We start from the raw sequence: 6,074 nt of genomic DNA, 5'->3' as shown, positions 1-6,074 counted from the left end.
GGAAGTGCATCTGAGTATTTGAACTATTACGATCATATAATGGGTATTCCCAAACTCTTAATTGTGGTCATAAAGAATCTGTAAATAGACTGAGATACAGTCATTTGAACAGAACAACAGAATACTGCAGGGTTTATAATATGGAAAGGTGTGCACCAGATTTGTTTTCTCTCATCATACTTATTCAACCTGTATGCTGAGAAAATAATCCATGAAAATGCATAATATGATGTCTTTAACCTACTGTTATTATAAAAATCCTGTTCTTCAGATTATCTCTAAATTCAGGTGGGATATATTCAAGGTCATATTTTGACTCTCATGGACTTGTTTTCATTTTCTTCAGCTTCAGTCTGAATTTGCATATGTGAAATTGATGGTCTGTTCCACAGTCTACCTTGGTCTTCTTTGGACTATGATATGGAGCTTTTCCTCCTTCTGTTACCACAGATGTAGTAAATTTTATTTCTGTGTATTACATCTGGTGAGGTCCATGTGTAAAATTATCTTTTATGCTGTCTAAAGGAGATATTTGAAATGAACAAATCATTGGTTTGCAGAATTTGATACATTAAACACTAAAGACTAAAGACCAGTAGAGGTGTGGTATGACATCAAGAATATCATACAGGAAGAAAGCAAAAGTCTTAAGAAGACAAGAAAGAAGGAAAATATAAAAATGGATGTCAGAAGAATTTCAGGAAGACTCATTAACAATCTGCGATAGGCAGATGATATAACCTTGCTTGCTGAAAGTGAAGAGCACTTAAAATACTTTCTGATGAAGATCTAAGATCACAGCCTTCAGCATGGATTGCATTTCAATGTAAATCAAACAAAAATCCTCACTACTGGACCTATAAACAACATTCTTATCAAGGAAGAAAAGATTGAAGTTGTCAAGGTCTTCATTTTTCTTGAATCAACTGTCAACACTCATGGAAGCAGCAGCCAAAAAATCAAATGATGTATTGAATTAGGCAAATCTGTTGCACAAGGCCTTTTCAATTGCTGAAGAGCAAAGATGTCAGATTGAGGATTAAAATGTGCCTGACCCAAGCTATGGTATTATAAATAAATTTGTTTGCATGTGAAAGCTAGACAGTGAATAAAGAAGAAGGTAGAATAATTGATCCATTTGAGTTATGGTGTGGTGTTGGAGGAGAATATTTAAAGTGCCATGGGCTGCCAAAAGAACAAACAGTTTTGTGTTGGAAGAAGTGCATCCAGAGTGCTCCTTGGAAGCCAGGATGGCCAAATTTTGTCTCTCAGACTTCGGACATATTGTCATGAGGGACCAGTTGCTGGAGAAGAATATCATGTTTGGTAAGGTGGAGGGTCAGAGTAAATGAGGAAGCCCACCAGTGAGATGAATTGGCAATGTGGAAGCATCCATGGGCTCAAACGTGGCAACAATTTTGAGGTTGGTGCAGGACTGGGCAGTGTTTCTTTCTGTTGTGCATATAGGGTCGCTATGAGTCGGCACCAACTCAATGGCACCCACCAACATCATTCAATATTTTGCACGTAGAGTGTTTCAATATTGCAACCTGAGGCTTGAATTTTCTTTTCAGTTTTTTTCAGCTTGAAAAATGCTGCTTTCTTCCCTGTTGGTTTCCTAACTGTAGGTCTTTTTGAGTTTCATTATAATAGTTTATTTTGTCTTCTTAAGCTGTCCATTTAATTTTCTATTAAACTCTATCATTTGATTTTTTGTTTTCAGTAACTTCAGTTTCTTCATGTTCAAGTAAAAGTTTTACAGTCTTTTATGAAATTCATTTTGGTCTTTTCTTTCTTCATTGTCTTTTTAATAACCTTTTCATTTCTTCAAGTATAATATTCTTCATGTCATATCACAGCTCACCTGGTCTTTGGATATTATTGTCTAATACATCAAGTTTGTTCTTGTGATGGTCTCTAAATTTAGGTGGCATATTCTCAAGGTCATATTTTGTTCATGTGGATTTGTTTTAATTTTCTTCTGTTTCAACCAGAATTTGCAGATATGCAATTGATTCTTTGTTCCACAGTTCTGACCCATGCTCTTGTTTTAACTGATGATCTTTAGTTTCTCCGTTGTCTCTTTACATAGATTTCACTAATTTTATTCCAGTGTATTCCTTCTGGTGAAGTCTAGGTATATAATCACCATTCACGTTTTAGAAAAAAGATGTTTGAGGTCAATAATTCATTGGTTTTTCAAAGTTCTACTATGCGATTTCCACCATCATTTCTATACCAAAATCCTATTTCCAACTATTGATCCTTCATCTTTGTTTCCAACAATTACATTCCAGTCACCAATAATTATCCTAGCATTTTGATTGCAGGTTTGATCAATTGAAGTTGGTATAATTCTTTAGTTTCATCATCACTGTTTTACATGGTTGGTGAGTAAATTTGAATAATACTATTATTACCTGGTTTGTAGATGTGTGGATATTATCCTATCACATATAGCATTGTATCTCAAGACAAATATTGAAATGTGCTTTTCAACAATGAATATAATATCATTCCTCTTCAATATTTCATTCTGGTTATAGTAAATCATATGCTTGTGTGATTTAAAGTGTGCAATACCTGTCCATTTCAGCCAACTGAGTCGAAACAACAAACGCAGTATTGATCTTTATGCTTTCCATTTCCTTTTAGTGGATTTTCAATTTTCTAGAGTCATGCTTTGAACGTTCTACATTCTGATTATTAATGGATATTTACAGCTGCTTCTTCTCATTTTGAGTTGTGCTCATTCAGAAAATGAAGGTCCCAAAACGTTGCTCTATCCAAGTCATTAAGATCAATTTTACTTTGAGGAAGCATTCAGTCATACTTTGAGTATCTTCCATCCTGCAGGACTCTTCTTCTGGCATGTGTCAGTCAATGTTCTGCTTTTATTCTTAAAGTTCTAAATGGTTAACCATTCAGAAGTGGTCTGCCTCTCTGTCTTAATCTGGGCACTTCACTGAAACCTGCCCACGATAGGTAGCCCTGCTGATACTAAAATATTTGTAATATAGCCTCCAGAATCACAGCAACACACAAGCCACCACAGTTTGGCACACTGAGATCAGTGGTGGGTGCTCTTTTAGAGCCTCTGATAAAGGATCTACCTCCACAAATGAACCTCCTGCCCAAAGGCATTCTACCTTATTTGTCTCATAGGCTAGGAAGCTTCCTGCTCTGGATGGTACTCTGGCTCTTGATTCTGTTGGAGCATTTCTGCCACTGCTCTGCTAATTTTCCATTGTCAGATCTGTTTGTTCTTGGGTTCTGGAGCTTCAATGTACAGGGGTCTCAGGATCTAAAGTATGTTCTCTACTCATATTTTTCTAGTTGGTAGTAAAATCCCCTCATCTGATTCTCAGATTGTTTATTTTATGCCCAACAGGGCAGCAAAATTGAACAATCACAATTAACTATATTAACTATTACTTACAGCTGTAATTCATCAGTATTTTCATCTACATTTTCTTTCCCAGGTTCATTAGGAAAAAGTCATTTAGTGGGTGTTTACAGCAACTCTGAGTTGATGTTGTTGTTGTTAAGGGCCATCAAGTTGGTCCTGAGTCACATTAACCCTGTATAGTTAGAAAAATACATTAAATAATTTACTAAACTGCAGGTTACCCTCTAGCTCTTCTACCCATTGTCTCATTCATACATTACTGGTTATCTTACCCCATATCATTTTAACTGTAAGCACATCCAGAAAAGCTTGTAAATCAGCTGCTTTGTTCCTGTAATTCCCTCATTTTTGATTTCCAATTTGTAAATAGCCTCTCCCTATTAACCCAGTACTCTAGAAAGATAAGCATGTTCTTTGATGTGAAGAATCTTCTGTTCCTATTCAAACTTTGGGCGTCTGCATCCGTTAGCATAGCAAAATCCAAAACAGCCCATCAAAATTGAAGCAATTTATACAAGCTCACAGTACAATTCATCTTTTACTTGATTCAGTTGGGTTCTGGCCAACTCAGCCTTAGCCATCCTAACTAGGTCAAATGAATATCAACGGCAAGCTTGGAATTCAATACACACCTACCTGCACTTCAGACCAGTTGGCCCCTTCACTGCCTAGGTCAGTGCCCATAGATATAAGAGTTCACAAAACTCTAAACAACAGGCCAGTCAGTCCTTCCTCTTCTCTCTCAATCTATTTCTTCTGTGTGCTCACTGCTGCCTTTTAACTAACAGTCACAGAACAGGGTTTTCTCTGATTCACAAGAGCTGATGTATCCAATGGCAAACTGTTTGCTCAAAATTCTCAAAGCCAAATGGACATTTCTTTTTCAGTAGGTTTTTCCTTCTCAGGTAAATCTCTTATTCTCCTAGCATTTCTAAGTGAGGCTCAGGTTTTCACCAAAATCCCCATACAAAGGTTAAAGCAAAAGACTGCTTCTATAGGACAACTTATAACTACACTTTTAGCATATCTACTCAACTATTGGCTAGATATAGGTTTATAAGTTATCTGTTGTCGTATTTATTTTTAAGTTTTTTATTGTGAAATATGTGGGTTTACATGGGAGAACATCAGTTTTACATTCAGCCATCGTATTTCATTTCATTGCAATGATTACAACACCCTCCATGCATCATCAAACAACCAAAGGGTACACCCCACCGGCTTGCCCCCCGGTCATCAGCACACAGTCCCTCTCCCTACCTGAGTTTAGTGTCCCCAGCTGCTCCATATGTCCACTTGATTGTCTCTGCCTCCATTTCTGGTTTCACTGCTTCTCTGGGTGTGGTCCCTCACTCTGCTCATCTCACTTGATGGCCTCAGGGACCTCCATTCCTGGACTGTAAAATCAATCAATCCCCTCCTTTTGTTACAAAACATCTACCTTTACATTTCTGTCCCTAACAGTCAGTCCTGAAAGCAATTATTCACTATTCTACCACAAGAGTCTTATCCCCATCTCCTTTCATTAGTCCCATCCCAACAGATTAGAAACCATTCAGTGGAGATTCTACCTTCCCCCACCCTGTCTAGAACTAGGCTCCCCCTTGAAAGCTTCTAAGTCAGTCACTTCTTGTTTTTGTAGCCACCCCCATTTTGGGTAGCCAATGTCTAAATTGCCCATCCGTGTCAACCCTGTGCTGGGACATGAGGGGTGGGAATAATCCATGCTGTAAAGATTTGTTCCCTCTTTTGAGATACTAAATTGATAAATGCAGGTCAAGTTCATCCAATTGTATCAGATTACTCTTTTTTTCCTCTTCTTTCTTCTTCTAGTTGCTTTCTGATCATCCAGCCATTAAAGCCAGGTCAAGTGGGTACTATATGCAAGCATGGGTATTCTTGTGCATCTCCACTCACTTCATATCAGCTGGACACTTCACTTTCTGCTCTGGTCCTCTTTGGCCATGTCATGCCTCTGTAGCCAGGAGTCCCCAGGTTTTGCCATACTGCTGACCAACTAGGTCTCCACCTGGGTTCACAGGAGTCTATTGAATGTGGTCAGACTTACCTCATGCTTTCTTTCCCCACTTCCCTTTATTGGTGACCAGCATGGTCACCAGCCAGACCACATGTCTGCTTGTGTATTCCCCTTGAGTCTTAGTCTTGGAAGGGGGATTGCTCTGCAGGTACCCAACTGCTTGCCTTGATGGTTCCCAGGCAAACAACTTCCTTGTTCTTGTGGTAGTCAATCAGACTAACATTAGTTATTTTATATTTTTTCCGGCCGGTCTTTCTTTCATGAAGTATCTTCTGTTCTTCTAGCTGCTCCAGGCTGGTCTACTTGTCCTTTCAAGTGGAAATTTCCCACCTCAGACAATTCTGGATGGGATGCTGGTTTCCATGTATGGTATTATGCAATTCAAAAGGTCCACAGGAAGACTCTTTCCCTGAGAAACTTCTAGCCCCCTTTAAGGTATTCCAGTCAGTTATAGGCTGAAGATAGATGTACAAGCTTTCTATTGTGATGTTTCTGACTATTCCTTTCTCTCCCCATCAAGTGTCTATTTTACAATGGTAGGCAAGGGAAACCAAGATTCAAAAGATAGCCTAGCAACTTAACATTATTTCCCATCTTTTTTTACCCATTCAAACCATGCCTCAATCC

This window comes from Chrysochloris asiatica, unplaced genomic scaffold (assembly GCF_000296735.1).
Source record: "Chrysochloris asiatica unplaced genomic scaffold, ChrAsi1.0 scaffold00153, whole genome shotgun sequence".
Taxonomy (NCBI): domain Eukaryota; kingdom Metazoa; phylum Chordata; class Mammalia; order Afrosoricida; family Chrysochloridae; genus Chrysochloris; species Chrysochloris asiatica.
Note: the sequence above shows the minus strand (reverse complement) of the source record.